The 27,986-nt window shown below is 45.0% G+C and overlaps 1 protein-coding gene and 1 long non-coding RNA gene across 2 annotated transcripts in view; both read left to right on the forward strand.

Annotated features, from left to right (window-relative positions):
* The window catches only part of LOC138185366 (serine/threonine-protein kinase 17B), a 60,446-nt gene that overhangs the window by 13,041 nt on the left and 19,419 nt on the right, over nt 1–27,986 (forward strand). The window lies entirely within an intron of this gene.
* On the forward strand, nt 14–27,965 carry LOC138185367 (uncharacterized). The gene is made up of 5 exons (XR_011174597.1): nt 14–497; nt 2,330–2,395; nt 16,943–17,179; nt 24,077–24,139; nt 24,218–27,965. It is a non-coding gene; the product is annotated as an uncharacterized LOC138185367 (long non-coding RNA).

Here is a 27,986-nt window from a genome sequence, read left to right on the forward strand (position 1 = left end):
TGGTGCACCGCGACCGCGGTCGTGAAAGGTGCGCCGTGAAAAGTTTACGCGTTGTTCGTGGTCCGGTCTTTTCAAGCCTAGCAACAGAAAACACCGGTCATCAGCAGAAACGCGAGAATTCGTTCCCCTCGACACGCACATTCCTCGTTCCAGGGACTGACAGCTGACGAGCCAGTCTGCGGCGCGTTTCTCGCACGCAATCACTGGTCTCCATGGTTTTCTCCGTTCCTGCGACTAAATAATCCCGAAAGCCTGTCTCCGTGATTTTAGAGTATCGCGCCTTTAATTCAAAAAGAGAAAGAGGGAGAGAGAGAGAGAGAGAGAAAGAGAAAAAAATGAGAGGAGGAAAAAGCCGGCATCGTATCGAAACACGAGCAAAAAGCAACGTTCGACGCAACGTTCAGATTCTTTTCTCCGGAAGAATGTAAGGTGAAACGTAAAAATTGCAGTCACACCTGTGGTGTCTGTAGCCGTGACACGGGATATGACATTCCGTCGTAAGTACACCGCATTCCAAGAGAAAGGACAGCAAACCAGAAGGAAATAAACGTCGTTGATATACGTAGGAATACGTAGGCGGGAATTGTCGCAAGAGATTTCATCCATATTTTCTTCGTTTATTCTTTCCTATTTCTTTCTTTTTTCCTTTCCGGATCATGAAAACAGGCTTGCACGAATTGCACGCGAATGGTCTCGTTCATGATCGTCCCGACGTAAAATACAGTTTTGCAGAAGTCGAACGTGCGTGACCGTGCCACAGACAATTTTACATGCCCACCTACTATATAGCGTCTATACCATGCACAGGTGTGGCCAGTTATTTCGCTCGATTTATTGCCCTCTTCGTTTATCGCTGCATAGCGACACATATTGGCAATGTCGTAACAGCTTTTCGTCCCACGTTGGCGAATTTTTCGATCCGCCTCTGAAAGAAATTATTACGATATTTTGGTACAGCGCGGCCACTCGAGAGAAATCGACTCGATCGCGGTCGCAATCGCGAGTATCTGCGCCGCTGTCCGATTTCGAAATCGATTCGTTCGTAACTCTGATCGACCAACGAACAAAGTTCGTCCGGCCATCGACTCCGCCGCTTTGCGCAGAATCGTTTTACCGTAAGTTGTTCTATCCTAAGGATTTGCATTTATGAAAGAAGAAAATAACCAGCAATATATATATATATATATATATGTATATATTCGCGAAAGTAGATCGGAAATGGACACTCGACCCGTTAAGACGAAAGGTCTACGTAGTACGGAACACGATGACACGAACTGTCTAACTGTCGCTTCCTCTTTCGTAAGCCGTACGTACGCTTTAACGTTCTCGTTTACCAGGTTGGGACGTGTCCTCGTTTCTCTGCGACTCCTTCCTTGAAATCGAACGATCTTGCCGTTTCCTCTTCCGATAGCTCGACGAATACCTCTGCATATATTAACGAGCGAAGGCACAACCTCCTTTTCACGCGAAATCGTATTAAACCGTTTGCGAATCGTTTTAGTCACATTTTTCTTTTTTCATCGATAGAGAACTTCGTCCGTAGGATATCTGCCCTATATTCTATTTCAACTTTCGTTTAATAGCGTTTTCCAAACAGAATAAAACGACGAACGACTATTAGCCGGTTACCGGTGCACTCGTCCATAGACGTTCTGATACTCTGCTTGATTTATAGTAACAGTTTCTGAATTTGATCGAAGCGTTGTAAATGGATGAAAAAATTAATTATTATTATGGACTCTGAGGATTAGAAATGTAATTTTTCTCGATATAAATTGCATCAACGTTTCATGTTTTTCTGCCAGTTTAGAAAAATCGTAGGCTCTCGTGCTTTCACCTATGCCGATTGCAAAAGGATAAAATAATTACGCTTGTTGAATTTATTCGTAATTTTTTAATGAAAATAAATCTCGCAAAAGGAAATATTGGAATGTGCGGATATTTTTTCACCGATAACGTAGATGTTTCGTCAAACGCGTTTAACTTCCAGAAGTATCCGTCTATGGAATATTTTTACATTTTTACGTGGGATGGTTAGTCGATGATGACCCGAATGTCGAGAAATCGTCGTGGGATGGGCGTAGCACGGGGATCTTTCTTTCGATTCCACGCACTGCGATAATTATACGACTCTTTGTAATTATTGCCTTCCCCTCCCAATGTCACCCTATGGCGCTAACCGTGTGGCGTCATGCCAGTCGCTTGCTTTCCACTCGAAACTTGCTATCTTTTTACCTTTTATGCGCTTGTAATTTTCACTTTTTCTCGATTGCTTCATTACACGCTGCTATACTTATTATATGCACGTGTCTTGTTTTTGTTACAGGTAAGCCTCGAGGTATTTTTAGCATGTCGAAGTCGAAACACTTCCGATAATTTATTATCCTTTTTGGTAAGACCAATATTTTTCGTTGTTTCGATAAACACGAAATTTTGAATTTTCCAGAATATTTTAAAATCAGATTCGAATCGATGCGATAATTGATAGGGTAGTTAGGTTTTGTATTCTTCGATGAAAGAGACTTTATATCGTATTTGGATCTGTAATATCATCGAGTAAAGTATTAACCATCACACATCTCAGAATCAAATAATAACTTGGATAATCGTGAAACATTTGTCATTTATAACATAATATCGTAGTTACGAAAGTATCATTTTTCTATATGATCCTAATTGGATAATAGCTAATAATAATAGCTAGAGGCTGTAATTATCTTGGTGCTATACACAATACTTGTAACAACAGTTAGATAATAACAGTTTGATGACTGGCTTCATGTGGACGTTATTAATAGTCTGTTGGTGGGTCTCATTGAGAATATATCTGGATAACCCTTAATCCCTATTTAACGCTCTGTCGAGCGAAATAATGGCCGACTCTTCCATGTTTACGAGCATTAGGATTTACGGAAAAGAGCAACCATTTACACCCTAACTACTTCGAACCCCGTTCAACTTACACATTTCTGCAACTTGGAATAACTCATTTACCAAACAACGTCGAAAGTTCGTTGGAAGATGCGAACGAGTTACACGCAGCGAGACGTAAACGTGTACACGAGAACGATCGCCGGTTGCCTCTGGATCGCGTTTAGTTAGCACAGTTTTCTCTCCGGGACGGTGAACGTCGCCGAGGCCGTAGACGTGGCGCCGATTTAAACGTTCCTCCGTTCCGCTCCAGCTGAAAGCCGTGCACTGTTGCTCGCCAACGTTTCCAGCCGCGATCTACGGATACGCTCGATCTCTCGTGGTCCATTGGAAAATAGCCGCGTTAGGATCTAAAAGTTTATTCCATCGACAGAAACCATCCACTGGATGGAAGCGTACGTATTGTGGAAAATTGGAAAGAATTTTTATAAATCCCTAACCGGTCCGATAGAATGGAAAAATATATTAATTTTGGTACGAGGATGTGAAATAGCTCGTTATTATTCAGCTCGGTGTTCGCGAAACTTCTTCAAGAAATTAAATACTCTAGAAGCCTGCGACATTTGTTTGAAAGAATTCACGATCAGCGAATTCTCTAACGCTTCACAGCGGATTTGCGAGAGAAGACACGCGAAGTTACGGAGGTCGAAACGCGCTGCGATTCTAATCGAAACTCTCTTAACTTTCGCTGCGAATTTTCCGAACAAGCTGATATCTCTGTACAGCAAGTACTTGGACGAGCGGCAACGAATCGCGACCTGACTAATATCCGCTTAATCGAGTCGCCTCTTACCTTCCACGCGTCCTTGCGTAAGCGGCTCGACGACGGCCTTTGTCGTTGTTATTGTGTCATCGCGAGTAATGGGTACGACAGGCCGCTTCTGTCGGACAAGAGGGAAGAGCGGGTATCGGAGAGGAAACTCCGTTAAAAGGCAGCCTCGAAAGCGCCACGTGGGCGCTCACCTTCGATCGCGACGCGTCCACCGCGACGCACTCACGCACACGACTGTTTCGTACGCAGATACACGCGTAGATTCGCGTGAGAAAATTTCACGGTATTTCGGTGTACGCGTCGAGATGCGTTAGTAATCGCGCGTAGGTTTTAATTGGGCTGTGTATATGCGCGGCTTGCTCCACACGTGTCACGTAGGTGAAACGGCACCTATCCGTGCCAATCCGTTCCCTTTGTTCTCCGCTCTGACGTCGAGACCTATTACTCGCGCGTTTATCTTTGCCCTTTCAGCGTAAATTCCCGGTCACGAGTCCTTTTCGAGCTCCGTGTCAACGTAACGCGGTCGATCGCGATAAATATTTCAGGTGGAAATAGTCGGACCGCAAAGTAAAGCGGCCAACCTCTTCCATTCCGTTCTTATTTTTCTTTCCTTAAGAACTCGATGACAAAGGACAAAGGAGTACGAGTAAACGACAGATTCGAAGCTTGATAAAGCGAACACAGGGCGAGGGTCATTTTTCTTGGTTTCAGCCCTCGAAACTTGTAAACTTTTACCTACTGATCGATTTTACGGCCTGGGTTTATCGCTACCATCTTCTGCATGGACTGGCGCAGCTTTCTCGTTCACTATGTTAAATCGATTAGGAACGAAAGTGGATAGGGCTGTTCGTTCCGTCAACCCTGTCGCGGCCGTGTTCGTCGCAGCTCTACAAACCTAGATTCTCGCGCGAGTCGGCGTCCAGAAGATCGAGTGGATTAAAAAGCGAAGCCAAACCAGTCCTCCCTGTTGTTGACGTGAAACTTTTCTCGGTTCGGTCTGTGAACGCCGCGAAATCGGCATATAAACGCCTTGGACGAGGGAGAGGAGGAGGGAATCCTCAAACGAATCGAGGAGTGAAATTTTACCGCCTTTCACCGTTTGCATGCCATTTCGATCGAACCTGCCACCGATGTCTCCCGCGCTGTCTCCGTATCTTCCACGATTTAAATCCAGCTTTACTCGGTGCGTGGAATTCTGCGTCGTCGTGGCGAAGAATCAGCCTCGAGCGACGAGCATCGGCAGAAGAAAAACGACCTTCGACTTTTGCTCGTTCGTCTTAGTAACGGATGCGTCAGAGCATCTCGCGTTCTGCCACGCGTTCTAACGTCATGTATCGCAAAAACTGCCCCGGATACATGGGGTTCTCGCGAGAACAGAACACACCATCCTACAGAAACGTAGCAGCACCGCGTAGATAGCAGAATGGAATAAACCGATGCAGACTATTTTTGGAATCGTTTGCTTATTCCCGTCTCTGGCATTTTAATCGAATATCCTGTTTGATGAGCAAACATTACTCCGCTGGTATTCCTCCTCCTCTCTCTCTCTCTCTATCTCTATCTATCTATCTATCTTTCTCTCTTTGTTCGTTCATTTTCCAAGAAACATCCGTCGCTTGTACAGTCACCGGAAATTCGGATTCTTCGGAGATTTTCTTCCCTCGAAAAATGATTTCAGAAGAAGTTATGCTGCAATGTCGAGAGAGTTTTAATCACCGGGCAAGGTGAATTTCCGCGCGCCGGTGGAATACCGAAGAGGTGAGCAAGCGAGGAAAGGTGGTCGCGATTCGAAGGCTAAATTTAAAGATCGAAAGGTTTGGACGGTGGCTGTTGGTCGACGGTCTGCCTCGGCTCGCTTCCAGATTCGTCGATCGCCGGGCGAATGCACGAGTATACAAATATATCGCAGGCGCGTGCACTGCACACACGCATTCCCTCGGCTACGCGACAGCGGTGCATTCCAGAGGAGTGAGCGCTGCATTATCATTGGCGCCAGCGCGCTTTCGATTCGAGGAAATCCGGAGAACAACCCTAAAAAAAGCGGTCTTCACGGTTTTATGACGCCTTTCTACGAGTTTACTTCCGCTCCTCTTCAACCGACTCTTCTCTTCTCTTCCTTTCTCTTCTCTGCTTCCTTCGTTGCTCGATATCCCTTTGCCGTTCGAACAACGTTTGATATATCTCTTCCTATGTGGCAACAGTCGTCCGAATACGCGCGCACCGAGACGTTTTATGGACCGTTTTATGTCTATAACTGCTTTGTTTAATTTTCTAGTAGACTTTATGGGAGCTAGCCGAAAATAAAAGCGCGACAGTTGCGTCAATGGTATCGCTTACGTAATTGCATTGACGCAACGTGTTCGTCGATGGTGACAAACGTATTAAGAAATAACGTTATAATTATCGTGCGTATAGATCGTTGCTATTATCGGTCGTTTCATCGAGCGTAAGAAACCAAAGCGCCTTTCGGTAGACCTTGAACTACAATCGGCAAGCTTATCGAGTTAGCGACAACCGGATAATTGCTTCTTGGCTAGTTAACCAGCGATAACGCGGCAGTTGGCCAAAGCGATCGGCGAAAAATTCTACTTCCGTTACACAGCTCGAGCGATTACGCTCTTGATACGTCATCGACGACCAAAAGACCGTTAGACAGAGAAACGTTATAAACGGGCAAAACACGGAAAGTGTGTCGCAAACGTGTAACTCCTCTCGAACAGTGAAATTGACAATGGAACAACGAGAGATCTGCGCTTGGACGCGTGGATAGCTGCAGGCACGTCGAAGAAGGATATATCATGAAAGACTTGGGTGGTGAACGCGCCGCAGGAAGTAGGCGATGGATGCGGGGCAGCACGACTCGCGTCTGTAATAAAACGGAACTCGTTTTGTGACCTCTGGCCATTTCGACGGCACAGTAAATTTTGCCTTTGGCGAAGGACCTGTTTACCAGTTACCGGGGCTCGTAGCAAGCCTGGGTTATTCGAGTCACCTAAGCTTCGATATCGATATCAAAATTCCATCTCGAATTCTGCACAGAATCGTCAAACTTGTACTTGTTGAATATGTACACAAGCTAGCCAAGTACGAGAATTACGACTAAAAATAGTAATATTAGTTGAACGAACTTTCCTTTTGATGAGTAGAAATTACACGCTCCTAGTGAATTAATTGTCAATGTACGCGATATGTTTATTTCGCTGTTTATCACGCTGCTTGTAACGAGGCGAACGTAGATGATTTAACAATAGTTCGCAAGAGAATTTAGCGAATTAAGAAGCAAATTATTTGCCTCGAATATGAACGCTGGTAGAACCGTCTTAGACAGTCGAATCTCCGAGCGACGAATTATCAGGCATTAATTTTACGAGGATACGGCGAGCCTCCTTGTCGACTCGCTTTCGCATTTTAGGAGGCTCGGAACGAGTTTCCCCGGTGAAGTACGCGTATCCGTGCATCGTTCATGTTGCAAACTGCGAGGAAGAAGTGGCACGAAGAGGCAAGTGGCACGAGGGCAAAACGAAAGGGAATGAGTTTTTAACGGACGCAGTAAAAGCGCTGGGCGCGCCCTTTCTCTCTTCGAGGAAGGCATTCCGTGGAACACAAATCCCGCAGTGTTTCCGAGGGTTTCACCTTTTGTCGGTGAGATGCTCGTCGATGGAACGACGTTATTTTCGACGCTCTCTATACCTGGGAGAGCCGCAGCCTGGGCCTTTTACTCGCCTAGTCCGGCTGTGTCGTGCCAGAACGAGTGAGTAATCCCTTCGGAATTTCGCTCGAAAAGTGCCTTTCCTGTGAAACCAACCAGCATCCTTCCGAGCACTCTCCTCTCTCCTCTCTTCTCCACGCATCGCTAAAGCCTCTCTCTCTCTCTCTCTCTCTCTCTCTGTGTTTTCTTTCTTTCACAAGCCCTACACGAAGCAGCGTTTATTGGAACATCGCCAGAAAAGAAAACCCTTCCTTTCATCCGCTTTCAAAGACTCGTAATATTCGTCCGAGTGAAACTTTATGGCGCGCCAAAATATTTTTTGGCTACGGATCCGGCTTACCCAGCTATCTCCGCTGGAAGATCAAAGTGCAGACGGATTGACGCACTCGTCGTGCTCTTTAAATTTCCGTATTTTGCCAAGTTTCATCCGAACGAGTCCATCTAGGTGACGATGGGTGCTCCCTAGATCCATCGATCGAGCTCGATCTTGGCCAGAGAGAGAGAGAGAGAGAGAGAGAGAGAGAGAGAGAGAGAGAGAGAGAGAGAGAGAGAGAGATCGGCCCGTGGATAATGCGAGTAACCTTCATCCGTGGACCGTTACTCTGCCCTGCCGGGCCCGCCGGCTACGGTTATTCAGGTCTCTGGGTCCCCGATCGTCGCGACACCGAGGTGAGGACACGTCTCGCGTGAGACAGCCTCCTTCTTCGCGCCACTCTTTCAGTCTCCAAGTCTATGCTTGACATCGCGGTGACCGTCACCACGGCAAACCGACGCGTTTCTCTTCGTCTTGCCCGTTAAATCGCGGTTCATCGCGGTAGATGCGCGGCTACAGGAATTATCCACGACGGTTTGTTACGCGCGAAAAGATTCTAGCGGAGAACGTTACTTCCGATTCGGTTCGAGGTCAAAACCGATTCGTCGACTGGAGACGCGTGTCGGCTCAATGGCTTCTCGCGTGACCGCCGGTCTTCCGCAAGTAGGCCACGTGCAAAGTAGGCCTCCTCACGAACCAGCCCGATAAACGAAGACGCGTTGCGGCTGCGGCTCGCGAGAAGTCATCTCGTCTCTTTCATCCTTCGTGTCTTGTCTCGACGAAATACGGGGTCACGTTGTAAAAGGCGTTCCTTCCCAGGAAGAACGAAATACCTGAGTCTCGAGATTCTCGCTAATGGGATCAAGGGGCGGACAGAGTTCGCGAGGCGTGTGCTCGACTCGCTCGAATCATTTGCTCCTACGCGACAGCTAATCCGTTTCTCACATCGAGAAATATCGTTTCGCGATAAATCTGTCGGTGTTATCCTTCGAACCTTTCCATCGAAGAACTCGACGCTGTCCGGAGAGATGATCCGTTGTCGCAGTGTAAAGTCTACGTCGGTGTTCGTTAAAAGTTCACGAATTACGTATGCTCGCTAACTACGTATGCGAACTCGTCGACTAACAACGAATACCGTTCACTCGGGAACGCGCGATGTTTGCTACGTCGAAGATTCCGTTCGTTCAAACACTCGATTGCAAATTTTCAAGTCCATTGTCCAGATGCGTACAGTTATCGCGCTAAATAAAATAATTCAAATTATAATCTGTCCTTCTTTGGGTCACGAAAAACCTTCCTTTCGTACAAAGAATATAGTTACGTGCCATTTAAACGATTATGAGAAGGAATGGCAATTACGAAATATTTGTCTAAACTATGGATACTAAACGATAGAAACAAACAACGATATTAACGATCGTCGAAACATGGTGGATCGCGGTTAAGAAGTTGCTGGCGATCGTATCGTGTAGCGGCCACGATTCTCGAAGGAGAGCGATTCACGATCACCTCGACCGTACACCTTTCCTAGTTTTGTCACGAGCACCGTGCCGAAGGCACGATATCGTTACAGAGCGATGGCGACAGAGCAACGATCTCGTGTCACGGTGTAGGATACGCGAATTCGTGCGTGGGTTTGCCGATTATATAGGCTGAAAGTTGCCGATCGTACCGCTAAAAGACCGTCCAATTACCGTGGCCGATGTGTGGTATTAATGAGAGCATGTCCATGCCATGTAGCTAGTTTTGAAAGCTGTCTGATTTATAGTCTCGGTTTCCTTCGAAACGCGATTAAGTATCACCGATATCTAACCTGCGAATAAGAACCCTTCTAGCACGGATCTCGGTATAGCGCGTGTTATATACGACGCTCGTGGACGACCTTATTTTACCGCTAAAACTTGCGACACTTTCCGCCGTGACTTTTTTACGAAATACCTGGCTGGCTGCTCGTAAATCGCTATTTACTTCTGCAATTCGCGATTATCCACGTATTTCCACCTTCGTAATCTTCTATTATTCTATGCTATTATTTTCCAGGAAATTAGCGGCGAAGAAAGACGTAGCGTTTCTTCAGAAAATGAGCAATAGCTTCTTTTTCTATCTAGCGGCAGTTTGAAAATTTCGTCTTAGAGATCGTCTTTTTGTTCTGAATCTAAACGTGTTCTTCCACGCTCCTGAAAATTTCCAAAATATTGCTCGTTTTATCGAAAATCATTCCTGAAAAAGCTTATGTGAACTTAATCGGTTGTTTCCACACTTTCAACTATGTCGTTAAAATCCTCTTGTTACGGTCTACGTTTAGAATAAATTAATTAGAATATATATATTTCCTTCAAATTGAAGAAATTCTTTTTAACGATAAAGCTAACCAATAGAGAAATAGGGTAAATTACTAAGGAAATAAATCATTTTATGGCTTAGGTCTCTGTTAAGCAAACGATACCTGCTAATTTGTGACGAAGGATATGCCAGGGACAAATTGTCTCCGCCTTAAGCTGGAATCGATAGTTCTGTGAAAGAGTCGCGGTTTACAGATTAGCCGGTTCTCGGTTCTCACGACTAGTAGCCTTTTGTATGCAGAAGCGAGCGAGAAGGCACGCAGGCAGAACTGCGCCGAGGAATTTCGACCGGACCCTGGTCGACGTTGAATCACACGTGAACGTTAACTCGCTTGGACGTACATACCGCATATACCAATCGCGTTGTGACTCACAGTCTTCGCGTTCAGACCCCTGTCAAAACACTCGACACATCGGAGAAAGGAACGCGACTTTTGTTTCGTAATCACGAATCGTTAGATGAACGAGACACGAAACGATCCACGTGTTACATCATGGTATCTGTGTATTTCTTACAATGACGAAGATACTTCCTAGAAAGGTAGAAACGACGGAACCAAGTTGCCGAAGACGAGTCATCGGATGCAACGCTTTGTAAAAATCTCTCTATCCTCTGCATGCTGAAACATTCGAGACGACCGATCTGTTCTCTTTCCTTCGATCTCAAATATTAGACGTTATTCAATCAAATTAGACGTTATTTTTCGATAGCCTGCGTAATTGTTACACGTAAGTGTACAGGCAAATAATTCGTTATCAGCTTCGGATAGGACACTTTAACTTCGCAAAGAGAAAAGGCAGATGGAAATTAAGGAATCGACGAGAAGCGCGGTTGATCAAAGTTTGGCTCTCGAGACACTTGTGCGATAAATATCCGAAAAGCGCGCTACGAGCACAGTTAGGCCGCTTTGGTCAGCGTTCGCGAAAGGGGAAAAAGCGAACATTCGAGGGACAAGGGAGAGGTGAAAAAAGCAAAGGGTTAGAGGCTCGGTTGAGTCACGAGTGCACGGTCAGTCGAAACGAAACGTCGACGTTCGCCACGCATCGTGCGTGCAGGTTGTACGCGGAGGGCTCACCAACGATACGTATCTATGTTCGACCGGCTGAGTCACGTGGGAAGCATGCGTGAAGTTATTCCTTGGCAGGTTCGGCGCTTTATACCCTTACTCGCCCGCCTTCTTCCTCCGTTTCTTTCCCTTTCTTCGTTTCCTCTCTTGCTGTTTCCAAGCGAACGAGTCAACGTGTCACGACTCGCCTCCTTGCCACCACGTCCATCGAATCGCTGCAAATTGATTCGAACGCGTCGGTCGTACGCGTAATCCGCGCTACGAACACCGCAATTGATCGATCCTAGCGGTTAGGCTCGCGTTCATTAGCTGACTATGAAAGGTCGCGCACTTACTCGCCCTCGTTCAAAGGAAGCTGTACCGAACGTTATCTGCATCCTCGATTTTAACGGGCTACTGTGCATACGGTTGCCGATCGTCGATATCTTCGTTGCTTATCGCCGACAAAAGTTCGATCGATTCTCATTACGTTTCCATTATTTCGTGGGAAGCGAAGAGAGATTGCAAAGAGAGTTGAAATCAAGTCGAAAATACCGGACGATACGTACAGATGTTAAAAACAATTGGTTCGTGGCACATAGCAACGCGTCTTCGTTTGCCCATGTGGGCGGATCGCTTCGGGCTCGAAGCGATTTGTCATAGCGACCATGTTAAATTATAAGGTCTCGATCGAACAGTCAATTACCGGCATTATGTAAATATTTTAGTAGAAAGATGGCAAGACGGAGCCAAGCCGGACTTCGGCCGGCAATAATGAAACAGGAATATTCCAATTAAGCCTCGTAGGAAGAATGCAGTCTCGCATAAACATAAAATAGCAAACGTCCGATAATGTTCGCCTTGTACATCGTCCGTCATTACGGTTAATCGTGTAATAGAAAGGAAATCTGTCTCGTTATACGACGTAGAGAAAATGGATAGAAAATGGAAGACGGATTTGAGGAGAGTGGCATCGAACCTTGGCTGTCTCTTAACAACTTCCATCGTATAATTATGAAATGAAAGGTTACTAGTAGAGGCAAATAAATCAATTTCATATCACCGCGATAGATAAATCAATTTCTATTTAAGATAAAGGTATTTCTTACGAGGCAAACGTTCAATTAGTCTCTGGTCGTGGAATTTCACGGAGGGTGGCGTCGATCCGTCTGGTTCCTCGAAATCCTCCCTCGTCGGTGGCAAAGGTAGGAGCGTCTTCGCCATTACCACGGTCTCCAGCTCTCGAGCACAATGCTGTGAAACGATTTGCACTTGAATGCCAGGTCTCATCCGTTTTCAGGCCGGATGCAGGTCCCGCCTTGCCCCGGATGCGATCCCTTTACCGCATCGACGCACTCGCGTCTCGTCCAACTATCTCGTTCTGTCAAATAGCCGTCGAATTTCCACTATATTTTTTTTTTTTTTTTCTTTCTTCGTTCGCTCGGCTCGAGGACATCCATTCTCCAGCTCGCAATTAAACGAAGCATTATAAATTCATGGAGAACGAGACACACGATCGGGTTTGTCGTTGGTCCTGTTTTTTCGGTTGGCAGGCAGTTCGCTTCCTCTTAACCGAAATACAAACGCCCACGCGTCTCGCCGACAAAACCAGATACGTTTCTCTCGATTTTTCACCACGGCTATAAATCATGGCCACGTCGGTGTCTCGAGTTAATAGCTGAGTGGAGAAACTCATTAAGTATCCCGCGAATGGTTTACTTCTACTTACGCTAATAACCTTGCCACTTTATTGTTTGCTTCCTCGAAGATTCTGTCTTTATTTATTATGTCTGTTTGCGTATCATTTATTTGGAACATTTAACTTTCGCCAACGCGATACGAACATGTATTTTTATTCGCGCTCTGGGAAAACTTTTACAATTCTGTCGTTACGACGATGGCTAACAACTTCTCATCGTCAATTTTTTCATCGCGAAACTTCTTTTTCGTCGCAAAGTCACACGCAGCCGCGATTCAATCGCGAAAGAGAAACGCGTCGTTTACATTCACAAGTACGACGAATTATAATATTAGATGACGTGTAAAAGAAAAGTCGAGGAGTATCGGAAGGTGATCAAAGTCAAGCCAATAGCAGTAAATTGAAATAGCAATGCGGAGAACGCGGTAAAATATGGCGGATTCATCAGGAAAGAAGCTATAACGACTAACGGTTAATAGATGCAGCTTCCAAGAATAGAACATCCTTGAAGGGGATAAGCTAACTGCAGCTCCGATATACTGCGATTTACTTTTCATCCTCGTTTCCCATCGATCGCTGCCGCCCAACGAGACCGTGTGAAAAAGCCACTTCTCACGTCGCGATTCCAACCATCGAAAAACGAAAAACACGAAAGGTAAAAAAGAGCGGTGGAGCGCAACAAGCATAACGAGTGTTATCGCGATGATATTTCCGCGCAGGTATGTATCTCGCCTGCGGTTAATTTTATTTCATGCTGCGTGATATCGCGAAGAAAAACAAAGAAACGATACGATTCTTAGAAAAAAAGGAACCGTTGAAGAGTGTTGAAACAGACACGGAATTAGTGTAATCGCGACACTTGTTGTCATGCGCGGATTATTGTTATGGTATCGTGCGACGACAGTCGGGGGTCGTTGTTACAACTCTGCCATTCGTTCTCCTCGGTTCGAGCGATACAGACGTGTACACGTAAGTGAAATATAGAAATCGATTTAAACGATGCCTAGTATTCCTGCTATTTTCCAAAAAGTAGAGAAACAGCTCTGATATTTAAAAACGAATTTAGTAGAAGGGGAGAAAGATAGATTTTATATTCGAAGATCCCTAATAATAGTAATAAATTTTTCTTTATTTACCAATAGAACGATGTAATACTGTCGCACTTGTAAAATCAATCACCGTATACGACGTATCGTTTGCAAGATATAAAATTATCTATACATAATTTAATTCGTTCTGAATTTATGAAAAGACGAGTAATTAAAATAAACGAAATATGTATTTGCACTTGCAACGATTGTATTTGTGTTTGCGCGTTACATGTTTAAGACGTTCAAGTTGTCGAAGATTCGAACGTTGTGGCGAAGTGGGCGATTCGTAAATGTAAAAAATAAATATAGAACTCGTTGCTTACATCGTTCGAGATGTAGATGTATTCCATTTAAGATGCTAATTGCGCGCAACGAATGACAGTAAATATCCGCGAATCGTCGTAGAGTTTCGCCGCGATTAAGTCGCGTTTCGACGCGTGACCACCGAGGTCTGAATTTTTGCTGATTGTTTTGCGAACAGCCTCGAATCGGTGGTAATTGATAACCGGTTCTCCGGCGTATTCGCTTAAGACGTATATGCTTCTCTTATATCGAGCAGCGTGCTGACTCTTAATGAATTCAGCTGATCGAACGCGTACCTTTCGTCACGGGGACGCTCGAAATCCACGCGAATTCCTCGAAAAAGATCTGCTCCTCGAAAAACCTTCCTCGAGAAGTTAACTAACCTTCCGACGAACACGTTCCAACGCCATCATCGAATACGGTAGACTTTGGTTATTTGGTCCCGCTTTAACCAACCAGGTTTTTCATCGAATGGTACAGGACAGTGATAGGTTTACAAACGACGTATCTTTGGTTCGCTTTAGAATCTACCGTGATTTGACGTTATGCTCTTGCGATAAATCATTAGCGTGTTGAGAATGAGACGTTAATCGCGCACCTATGTAACGAGATTAGAAAATTAAGGAAAAAATGTAAGATCTTAGCGAACGTATGTAAATTACGAGTTAGTTACGTCGTTCTTTAGACGTCTCATCGTCGAGGACGACAATTCGTGAGACCACAGGCTACCACTTTAACCATAGCCTTAGAAAACTTAGAACGGATCCTCGAGACAGTTTGAACAAGAGCGCGTTACATATTTGTCATGCTCCGGTCCGGTAACGTACGTGCCTCGAATACGGCCGCATTCGTGTTTAGAAGAACGAAGAAAATCGTAAAGTACGCGCGATACAAAAGCGAGTAGCGGATCCTCGTTGAAGTATCGTCTCTAAGGTAATTGCGACACGCTTTAGTACTTGTCACAGTTTCACGTGGTCGCCGGCTTTCGCTGGCAACGACGAAGACCGGCAACTCAAGGGGGAAGGTAATAATCGTTAGTCTCTCTGCAAAGCGACGTTACGTCACACGGCCGAGTTTCTAGCATCCGTTTAACGCGGCCGATTGCTCCGACTATTCCGCGATCGATGCCCCTTCTTCGAGCGGTTCCAAGTTTCACGTCGGCTGGATATGAAAACCAGTTAATTTCACCCGATGTGCTTTTGGAGTTATTCCTAGTAGAATAAATGGGTAATATGGTATCGTATTACCTGTATTTACACGTTACCTAGATTAAGCAAAAAGTCACGAACATTTGTAATGATTTCTAATCTTACACCGAGATAATTGCTTTATTACTCGTATAGTGGATATCGAAAACGCGCTATCGAGAAACTATTGCCTAGACCGATCCTTATCTTTTAATATCACCATTCTTTCCGTCGCCATTCTCTAAATTCAAAATTGCTCCAGCTCGTAGAGAAGTAAATCTCGAGCTACGTTTGAAAAATATATGCCTCGAAGAATGCGTTTTGTAACCTACTCATATTGGAGTACGAAAAACAAAACGAGTTGTAACACAACTCGATATAAATGAAAGTCAGTCCGTTGGGAAAATATCGGTTTCCAATACTCGATTATGCTAGTTCGAGACGATAAAGGCTGGTCTCGTAAAATCGAACGTAACAAGCGAGACACGAATGAAAGCGCGCTCGTGGTTGGTTCACGAATCGATCGGAGGTCTGGAAACGATCGGATTTAGACGCGATTCGCGCGTCCATCGATCGCAGCATTGACACGCTTTCGTTTTTCTTCCGTGGGCGAAGGAACACGCGTGCACTTTATGCGCGAATTAAAAACCTCTCGTACGCATATACGCAGCGAAAGAAAAAGTTATCAACGTGGAAGCGGAATCGGCGTAGTGGCTCGGTCGTGGAAGCGTTGTAAGGAAGCGTTTCGATGCGAAGAGACAGCCGAAGCACACGGTTCTCGGCGTTGTTTCGCGATTCGCGTTTCTCTTACGTACGGCTACCTGCGGTGGCTGCTATCGCGAATATATATCCGTCGCACGTAAAGAAGAAATAAATTCCCAGCAGGCCGTAAAGAAATCCGTACCGAAGGCGTGTGCACCATCGCCTTGGTAGCTCGCCAACGAGGTTAGTGGGATTTGAGATTTTCGATAGCTCCTTCCTACACGTATACGGCGTAACGTGTCGAGGATAACCGGCGTTCTCTTCTCGCGTGAACGCGTTCCTCCTGTGCACGAGAATGCTCGATCGTGTCTCCTCCTCGGCCCAGGTTCCAGCTCTTCGAATCCGAACCGAAGAACCAGAGAGCAACAACGCTCGATTCTCTCTTCTCCTGCCGGCTAATTTGCATACGAGCGAGTTCGATGCACCAAACCTTAACCCTAGAATCGTTAACAGAGGAATGTATCGAACAAGACAAGCAGGAGAATGTATAATTACCATTATTTTCTATGTTCGAGCAATATAGACGTTTAAAAAATTGCTGGTTCGATGTTACGTACACGCCACTGTCTATATTTTCAAAGCGTTTCTCTAGCGTTAATTCTGTACTATAATCTGCTAGGCTTGTTAGAAACAGATATTTCAATTGATTTAGGATTTCAACATTAAACAGACAGAAATTGTATCAAGTGTCCAAATATGTACTTATGAACGGTAGCATATATCATATTTTTCAGCAGAATTACCCACGACTGAACTAACGACAAGTTTTTCGTGTTTGTTGCAGGTACGTATCGCTCGGACGTATTTACCGGAGATACTGGTAACAGGGATCCTCATTGTGACAAAGTATACCTACGATTAGTCGACACTGATAATTCGTTATCGTTACGCATAAGGCGTCGCTCGGGAGATTGCCTCACGATTATCGTTCTACATACATAGCAACGAGCGAAAGGTTACAGGCGAGCTTTTCCCTTTTCCCTTCTTTCGTCTTGTCGTTCTTCGCTGCGACGAAATTTTCGTGAGTGCTAATTTATGTTATTAGTCACCGATTTCTGGCAATGGTATCTTGCAGGGTCGCTGTGAACGCCTCCGACCGTGTGTCTTTGCGTTTCGAAAACAATCCGTAGAAATTATTTAATCTTTCCTGGCGCAACGCGAAAGAAAATATTTCCTGTCGTGTTCGTAAAAAGCGAATTCCTAGAAATATCCGCGGTCTATCGTCTGGCACGAAAGAAGTCTTATCGAACATTGTGAAAATTCAGGGTCAAGAAACCTTATCGTCCTAAACGAAACTCGAACGGTACAAAGCGAGGACAAAGATCTTTTGGCAAGACGATACCTTTGGTCGCCCACGTTTCGCGTCGGTCATCGCACATTGTAAACTGTTGTCCACGACGCGTGGTACAAAAGTATTGTACTTGCTCGTGCCTGACTCACGCGACTTGATTTGGTTTTCATACAGGAGAGACACACGACACACCTTGATTTAACGCAACATCTTCCTCGGCTAATTATGATTCATCGACAGTAGCCATCGATAGCGACGACGTTTATGGAAATTCTCCCTCTAACTGTGACTAACATGGCCGATAACTGTTAGTCGATGACATCGTGCGCGTCGACAAGCAGCGCTATATAATAGTACGTTTCGTTGTCGAAGCAGTAGCGATAGGAAAGAAACATTCTTTCAAGACAAGCCGGTAATAAGGCCGAAGTATCGTCCTAGTTCTAATTGGTGCGTCTAAAAGCCAAGTCGGAGAATCCCACTTTCTGTAAATATCCGAGCGTCGGTGGTGACGAACATCCGCATACAGATAGAAACGAACAAATATAACGGACCTATCGGCTAGAAAAGTAGCTATCACGAAAGGGAAAAGAGAAAGAAGGAAAAGAAGGAGAGATGGACCGGTCGATCCGACGATCGTTCATCTCGACCGCACGGCGACTTCCTGCTGTCGATCGTTGAAGTATGGCTGGTGTGCACCGACCAGTTTGGTACCCTTCAAAACCTCCCATCGACGATCGCAAATAAACCGAGTCTACTTTGATGCCTTGCGAAAATAAAGCTGACGTTCCCTCCCCTGTATCTCGATCGAGCATCGTTGCTACGAAGCCCAACTACCGTACCTTCCGCGAGACTCGCATCTCGCTCGATAGATTCGCCGTTATATTGGGTCGGCAACTATGTGATTGCGGATTTTGTCAGTACCACCTAATGACAGAATCCGCAATCACTTAGTTACCATTCTAATAGATTTCGTGAAACTGTAAAGAAAGAGAAAAATAATAAGAAAGTAGAGGAGATGAGAGGGACCGAGGAGGAAGGAAGGGAAGGTTGTACGGTGGAACGTTGAAAGAAATCACGAGAGATAGGGGATGGAGAAATCCGTTGGTATGGAGTATCGGTTTCTTCGGGGGTCCCGATTTAGCCACGGAACGCCGCAAAACGCCAATAAGAGGATACTTTGGTCGTTGTCAGGATTAATGCTCGTCACGAACGAACGAAGGGACGGGCGTCGACTTCTAAATTTCACGAGGAAAAAAACTAACCGGAGGGAGACGCACGAGGCGTTTGGCGAACGTACGTGGACGAAAAGGAGGAAGCCTCGGGCAAAGAGGGGAGACGGACTCCCTTGACGTCCTTCGTCGGTCGCCACAGTTTGCTGACCCGGTTTGAAAAGAGCAAAAATCGATGTCGATGGCAGAAGGAAGGGACCCAGGGGCCGATCGAACCAAAATCGACCAACCGGTCGACGGCTGGGTACCGCGCATTAAAATCTCCCTGCGCTAATCTGATTCGATTATTAATCCTGTCGAGATCAGGCTTCTAAAAATAACAGCGTAGGTCACGGCGTGTGCCACAGCCTCGATCTCTGCGTAAAAATTGTTAAGATGTTGTAAAACAATGTCGCACGAATCGATCAAAGTAACATCGTTTCCAAGGATCTGTGGATCGATGATGTAATTTAAATAATTGAAAAATTGGAGAAAAGAGTAGGTTTTTGCTATGACTCATTTAATCGCGATATTAGAATTCATCTAGCGTATAATTATCCTTCTCGTTGGAGATGAAACGAACTAGTCAAGAGACAGGAATCGCGCGAAAACTCGCTGAGCCGTTGGTTAATGGCTACGAGAGCAACGAACGAGGAGAAAAAGAGGAAAACGGAGCCGGAGGAAACTGGAACGGGTCGTTTTGTAACCGTTCTCGGAGGAGGTTAAATATCATTCCGTTCGTTCTTCGGCGGGCAATGGATAAACACCGGTGAACGATTCGCGTGAAAGTTTCATCGTGCTCGTTGTCCGATAAAAATGTTGCTCGTCTGAACAAACTCTTCGAGAGAAGGTAGACGATCGTGGTATTTGGTCAACAGGCTTTTGACTGCTGTCGACCATATAATTGCGAGATCCTCGATGACCTTTCGACGCACTCTCGACATTGTCGAAAGGTTAAAAATTAAATTGTTGGAATATGCATGTACGTATATTGCGAGAGTCGAAGCATATGGTCCACAGAAACGTTTTGTATGATATTCAATATCGATAGCGACGAAGGAAACACGTTGAATTGCGATTCACGTTGAATCGAATTATATTGTTTTCGTGGCATGACAAATTATTACAACTTCGTTCGAGATATATATGTATATATGATCCTTCGTAGAACCGAGAATCATCTTGTGTCACAGTAATAATCATCCTGCAGGCAGAGAAAGAAAAATTTCTGCGGCGGTCGACCGCAGGAGGTTTCGAATGAAACGATTCGAAGCGGTTTGCGGGAATGCAGTCGATCCCGTAAAAATGATAAAAGTGTTCTAGCATGGAAGCAACAAGCAGAAAAATACATTTTTGCCAGCAAGATTCCAAAACCTGCTCCCGTGACATTACCGCAGCTGAATTCCTTTTCGTACCACTGTGAACGAGGCATGGAATTCAAACGACTGTTTAAGAGCTCGTCCTGCTGCTACTTTCTTCTCTCGCGACATTTGCGAAGAATCAGGAACTGCAACAGACCCGAGACCGAGGATTATAATTCGCAAAAAGAAAAAGAAGCGTTTGTCATTCCTGTGTCAACTATGAACATTGAGTCGCTTAGAAACTATACTGATCAATCGCGTAAATTAAAACGCTCAGAAGCACGACAATAACGAAGGATATTTGCTAAAATTTGCCCTACTTTTACAATTTACAAGTATTTCTTTATGTATGAATGTTTTTCTCGAAACGTCGAATACAAATTCTGTATCTGGATGATCTGAAATTTATAATTCTACGAGAACCGCTTTATTTCTAATTCTAAGAGAAGTCGATCATCAGATGGATTCTCAGAAGCTCCATTGTTACTCCAAATTTTGGCTCCAGGTAAAGTTTCTCCGTCACAGTGCTTGGCGTCAAGGGATTAAAAAGATCGATGAAAGATTTATCCAGATCTTGGTCCATTCACGACGCAGACACGATTATAAGCCCGGACGATTGCGTTGGAAGTTTCGCTTCTCAGCGAAGTTTAGTCGATTAGCCGGCGACGCTTAAATGGCAGCGGCAGACTCGCGACACGATATTCACCGTATTTTTCTCGTTTCATCCTGGACAGCCGCAAGCCGTATCAAGTGCGTGTATTGCGTAACGCGTGTACCCGCTGTGCGTCCAAGTCCACCAGCACAATGGCGTTAACGAGCGACAATCGACGGGAAGACTGCGAACGTGTCCGCCTGACTCGCGCAATAATGCGTTTCTGTTACCCTTCGTTTGTACTCTCGCCGAACTAAATTCTCGCTTCTTCGATGATTGCTTCCTTTTAGCTCCATCAACATCAGGAAATCCACAAAAATGTATTTATCGCGTTTGCTCCTATGATTTTCATATCGAATCGTTGCTAGATCCTGCGGATTTTCCCTCTTTAATCTAACAATTGTAGTATTGAGTTGACAACTAAGTCAAGGATTTTGTCAATACCACCTGATGACAAAATCCGCGATCATTTAATTGCCAAGCCAATACCAGTGAAAAATTTCTCATTTATTTTATATTATAGCCCATAGTATATGTTATATAGTCTACATTATGATGTAGCATAGCATATAGTCGGTTCTTAATCTGTGATCTATGGGCCCCCGGGGGACGGAAGTCATCACGCACGCAAGTTATTATTTTTTTATTCGAATAAAAGATATTTAATGCGCGTATTCGTCTATCTATAACGACTCGCTTCTATTGAATTTCGGAGGTTGTCGATGAGAGTTTCAAACGCGTATATTTAACACGTTACGGATGGAAGTTGCGAGCTAAGTCTCGCGGGTCTGAGACATTAAAGAGTTATTTATAGAAAATCGGTGGTAAACAAAAGGTTAAGAACCTCTCCGTTATAGCGTATAGGGTGGTAGGGCAGTTAGTTTCACGCGAACCGCTTAATTCTGGACTGAACGATCTCGATGCCATCCGATGGTTAAGTTTATCTCATTACAGGGCCCCGTGGTACGGAAACCAGAGCGACTCGTTGCCCCCGGTCGTCGTTAATTACACTCGACTCTGCTGGCAATTAAGGAAATTAGCAGATAGGTAGGCAGACCGACCGCGTCGTCTACGATCGCCGGCTCTGCATCGGTTCTCTCTCGAATGCAAATCCATTGTGCAACTACTGCAACGGGCCAGCGTTGCATCGTTACCAATGCGGTGAAATTCGTTCCAGTTGCGTTCGCAGCTCGTTAGGCCGATTACACAACGTTGCGCAACCTTCTCCTCTCAGGGGCACTGTAACGTTTTTTTCTATCTGCACTTTCTGTGCTTTCTCATCACAAGCTTCTCGATCATCAAATACAAAATTAAGAGGCACTGCAACGTATTTTACTTTGCGATATTTCTGTTTACTCCTTGCGATTACTCTGCGCGCGCCAAACATCAAACGCTGTTACCACATCAGTCGTATGTCTACTCTGAGCCATTGTTTGCGTTCAGCTTCTTGTATCCATCCGTCAACAATTTTTAGTACAACTTTACAAACCACTTATCGTCTGCAACATCACACCGTTAGCGTTCGATGGAAATTGATTTCGACCTGCACAGCAACCGACCATATCCGAGCTGAACGCTTCTCGCACCAAATAAATCTACCCTTTCTGTAGCTTTCCAACCTCTGAACCATCGAAAGGGCTACTTACATAGATGAAAGAGACGCGAGGTACGAAGGATGTCGACCGTTAGCGCAAGGTGCGTGGCCAAGCTCGTAACCGCGATAGCCGAGCAACGACGTTGCGTACAATGTCTCCAGTCGCGGATGTCGATGACCCTCGAACGTCGGTATCGGGACAAGGAGAGGATGGTAGAAGGAGAGGCAGAGGAGAGGGAGACGGAGGGGAAGGAGAAAACGGTAGAAGCGGTGGACGAAGATGGAAGAGTAAGGAAAATAAAAAGGCACAAGCTCCTCAAGGGAAGAGGTGGAAGAAGGTACTTCGTAGACCGGATGGTGGGTAGGAGCACGAGGTCGTCGGACTGACCGGTGTGTTTAGTAGTTAGGAAGCTAATGGATGCCTTAAAGGACGATGGATACACACAAGGTTGTGTTGCACGACGTAGACTCTGATCCCGGTGTTAGCACCGATTTCCTGGTCCGCCGCTCTACACCAGAGGGCAACGAGCACTTAACGCTTTGCTCGACTCCCCTACCTCTTCTCTTGACCCTGGGTCATTGATCTTACACCAGGCTACGTATATAGTTTTAATGTGTCTATGCTCGGTAGCTTTAAGTAACACGCCGTTTCGAACTTTGCGGTTGATCCCTGGTCGTGGGAAGAAACAACAGACATCCAATTTAGGAGAGCTCGACCACCGAAACGTTGTAATATCTGACTTACGATGTGGTCACTCGTCAGACACTCGACGCCAAGTCGTCGTATTTTAGGTCATGCTGGACCTTCGACTCGGTGACTCCAATCCGAAGGGAAAGTTTGTTTCTTCTCGCGTTTTTAAATGCGAAAACTACGGGTGGAAAGTATGAGAAATAACGTTTCTTTTATCGTTCAGAAGTTACACGGATTTGTTCCGTGATCCGAAACGCACAGAAAAAGCGACATCCACATGGCACGAATTTATGGAAGCAAGTCGTTCGTTGCTTAAGAGCGTATGGAACATCCAAGCGAAAACGTATGCCACAAAGAGGTCGCAGCCTCAAGCTCTCGATGCTTTTCTCTGTCTCGATCATCGTGCAAAAGCTTGGAACAGCTCCTCGTCGCGTCTCGTACAAATCCAGCACTGGATGGAGATACCACTACGGTGAAAGTGTATACTTTCTATGGAGTTGGCGGCACTACCGCGTTCAGCCTCGGTTAGAACTTTATTCCACGTTGTGAACAAATTTGCGAGACTCGATGCCGGGTAACTGGTTCATCCCTGAAATCGAAGATTCGAAGGAACGAGATGTAAAAGCGAATCGCGGCTATTGGTTCGCGCTTCTTCAACATGGGACACGGTCGGGTGATCGAGCGAGGTCCTAAGTACGCTTTAAGTCCCGCACAGATACCAGAGACTCGTTGGAAAAATAATAACGTATTTAAGAGAAACAAACATAGTGAAAGTATTGTTGCGTTCTTAAATATTAAGGTTGATCACGAAACCGTGAGCAAACTATTCCTTGATATTCCCACGGATCCTGCAGCGATCAAATGAGACGCGATCGTCTCTTGGACCGAGAAATATGCAATAAATGTTAGTTTGCGTTTTCATCACCGTGCAGATAATAATACTTTGTACTTGTAAATAATAATAGACTCGTGAACGCTGTAGAAACGAATGATCATTCTCTTTTGTATTAACACGTTTGCTTGCTACTGAAATGCCTCGGCATATATGTATGCTGCGACGTCTTAATTATTTGAAAGTTAGCTGCTAGACTGTCGACGATAACTACTTACGCAATTTTGAGTTTCTGCATCTCTGCGTTCCAGGAAAGAGATTCGAGAGGTTAGAAATTTTGCAAATAACTTTCGTAAGCTTCTACTAATTTCATATTTACATTAAATTCGGCACTCGAAACGTATAAACTTTAGCTAACCACTGATTTTAGGATCGCACTACTCGTATATCGTTTCCATCTACAGTACCGGCCGCGGAGATCGAAGAGCAGGAAATGTCCAGGAGTTTCTTTAACCAGAGGAGCACGACAGTGGAACGGTCCAGTTTCCTGCTTGGTATACTTTCGTGACGCCTCGAGTTACAACTTTGACGTTATCCGTGGTTCAAGGAGCTCGTAAATTCGAACCGTTGCTTGCCAATATCGCAGCTATATAAAGATACGCGGTAAACGTTTGCAATTACCGTTTCCAGGTGCAATTTTATTTGTTACAAATTGCTAATTAATTTTGTTCCTTGAGAGTCGTAGAGCCTTGCATCGCCGGATAACGCGATCACGAACCTTCAGCTTCGCCAAATTATCCCGCTACGTCTCGCCTTCTAGCTTCATCCTCGTCTTCGCGGCAATTGCATGGTTCGAGACGTTCCGTTCTTTCGTTTTCTTCTCGGAACGTAGTCATAGGATTGCGAGCGCGTCGATTTAACGCGCTCCTCGCGACTAGACCTCCGCGTAGAGGGCTTCTTGCTATCTGGCTGTTGCAGCAAATCTCCCGTTTATCCTCTAACGACCTTAACGCCACAAAAAACGTCGCACCCCGGGAACATTTGCCTTCCTTTCTCACACAGGCTACCAATTTGCAGTAAAAATCACGGGAAATTGCGATAAATTTAACAACGCGACGTACATAATTGCACATCGATTTCTTGCACTGTTAATGTTATACAGAGAAGTCGTTTACAAAGTTTTTGACAGCGTTTCCTGGGAAACGCATGCGGTGCGTCAGAAACGGGTTAAGGGATTAACGATCGTTGCGCAATGAAACTCGAATACGTAGAAACGTTTAGGAAACACGAGAACGCGAAGTCGATATTTTATCGCCCCGCAGCCTCGAGGATTATCTCGGAAACGCGACTTTCACGCGGCGTTTCATAGCGAGATTTGAAAATTTGTTAACGAACGTTTACAGGAAATCTGAAATGCGCAAAGGTATACTGGATGCCCATAATATGGAAAAATGTATTGTACATAGTAAAATAGTTCGTAGTAAAATATATTCATAGTGAAATACTTGTTATAATATGTGAGCGGCGAAGCTTATTGAGATATCGTGTGTTTAATTATGTTCGGAATATGAATTTTCATAAACACATCCGCAGTTTAATCATTGCGGTTCAATTTATCAGTAATTTTATAATTGAAATACATCTCGTCGAAAACGCGTAATTATCCAGATACTTTTGAAAGATAGCGAATACATGTTACAAGATAAACATATAATTTTTTAATTTCCGGCGTAACAGTTGCGAACGTTGGCTCGTGAGACGCCCGTGCACGCATCAACTACCTCGAACCAGCTATTTTACATTTCCGCGGAGAAATCCGAAGCGCCAGGCCGGCAACGTCTAGATCCCGTGATTTCTCGTTGGAACCCGTTGATCAGGCTTGTTTTCTTCCACCGCTACCATAGAAGGTCCTCTCCTTTCGTCGAACGCAGAAATTCCACTCCTCGAAACGTGGATTTAGTCTCTTGCGTGCTTATGGTAGTTCGTCGTCTTTCGTGAAAACGTTGTATCAAATCGATAAAACCGCGGATCCACACGAAAGCATAAGCATAAATTATGCTACGCTGAGTTTAAAAATATTTGCATTATTATTGTAGTATAAGACCTAGTACAGTTTAGCTTAGCTTAGCTTTTGATGGAAACGCTTTTGCATATATATGTATGCGAAGCAAGTATTTTTAAACTTAACATAAACGACGTATGTTCGGTACATCTGACTTAATGAATCGGTAAATTCGTACTACGCCAATGGTGAATATGTACGTGGTCCAGCAAGTGTGTCGACTTCGGTCTTGTCGACGACAGTCACGCTCGCGCGATTCCGCGTTCGCTTAGACGAAAGTCGAGTTTCTGTCACGATACCTTTCAAGGTCAGGACTTAATGCGCCCACGTAATTAACCTCCAACGAGTTGGCAAGCGGCACTTTGTATTTTCACGGAGAAATCCGACCGCGGCTCCTCGTTAGAGACTTCGAACCAACCTCGTTTTCTTCGGCTGGCATGCGCTCCGATCGAACTCGGATTCAAGCTACTTAAAATTCATCACATTTCACGACTACAACGTTTACTTAGTCAGAGACGGTTTTATCGAAACTAGAAAACGTTAATCGATATACGCGTGTTTCTTAGTCAAGTTTTCTAGTTGATAGATGGTTTGGAATATCCAACCGAGGTAATAAATAACCGAACGCTTTTTATTTCAATTATCTCTTTCAATATTTAGCCAGAGCATGTGGAAATTAAGCTTTGCAATCTGCCGATGAGCTCACAGATTCGAAATATCGTTGCTTGTATTACTTGCAATAATCTCTTATCAATTTAGGCGAAACCTTCTTATCTTGTAATTTCTCTCTTAAAGTATATATATATATACACACACTATATTTCCAAATTGGTTTCAAATCTGAAATATTTCACGCGACACATACGATACGTGGACATGAAAAAATATTATTGGTAAATGTTGGAATCGTGAGTCGATGCATAAGAACACATCGTATCATGTACGACACGACCATCCCAATTAGATTCATGGAGATCCACGATCCAGACACATTAATCACAACTGCAGTTCTTCCTGGAGAACGAGTCCACGTTCGTTCGTTAAGTTAGAAACGAGCTTCTCTGTAACGGTCGTGAATAAAATTTCGGCCTCGATTTATCGCACCACCTGTTGGCTGCAGCTCGCAGCTGCCTCCTCGCTATTACGGGGAATTTGTTCACCGGCGTAACGAACGCGGCGCGGCCGTTCTCGCAGGTGCTACCTCGACGGGACGAAAAATACAATTTCGATTTCTTGCTCTCCGCTTGACGCCGTTCCCCGAGACTTGCCCGTCATCCTAACACGAGCAAATATCTTGGTTCGTGTAATTTGCCAGGTTTATTCGAGGGACTCCGGCGAGAAGAACGTGGCACGGTGTTGCGCAAAACTTGAAGACACGTTGCTCGATTCCACCGAGTTGAGATTAAGACGCGAGATTATACAGGGTGTCCCATGTGTTCTCGTTCAGCGATGAACACGCTGACGGAGTTTGAACGGTGAAACACGGGGACACTTTGTACAGTTGGCCGTTTCGTGGAAGAAATATCGCGCGAGTGTTGAGCAACAGCCTCGATGCATCGCATTTCCAAGACAAATTAGACTCGAAGGTAGATGCGATTTGTTGGAAGAAGGCGCGATCTTTACGAGAATCGTGCATACGCGAGCGGTAACAACGGAGCGTGGGAGTTCGACCTGGGCTCGACCAGGGAAATCGAGATCACGTGCATAGCAATGCAGCCACGGCGCGCACACTCGGTCTGCGTTCACTTCCTCGACTTCTGAACTTGTTTCCTAGCGTTTACGTGCATTACGTAAATCCACGTTAGGCTCTTTACCTTCGTTCGCCATCGCGTTTCACCCGGTGACCCGAACGAAAGCTTCGCTACGTTATGTTCCGACTGTGGCCCCTGTTTATCTCTTTCAGTCGTTCGATCCTGCATACATATATTCTGCGAACTTTACGAAAGTATTTGAACGCCTACAAAGAGATGGCGAGAATCGCGAAATCTCGAATAAGTCGATTGTATCTGCGTTCGATGTTTTAGGTCGATGGTAAAACGGGCTCGAAAGGACTTGAGTGCCAGGTCGTTTGTTTTCGAAAATCAACGAGTTTTCTTTATATTTTACTTTATAAATTCTTTTGGTATGAAGTTTTCAC

This window comes from Bombus flavifrons, chromosome 12 (assembly GCF_040668555.2).
Source record: "Bombus flavifrons isolate JBK064 chromosome 12, iyBomFlav1_principal, whole genome shotgun sequence".
Classification (NCBI taxonomy): domain Eukaryota; kingdom Metazoa; phylum Arthropoda; class Insecta; order Hymenoptera; family Apidae; genus Bombus; species Bombus flavifrons.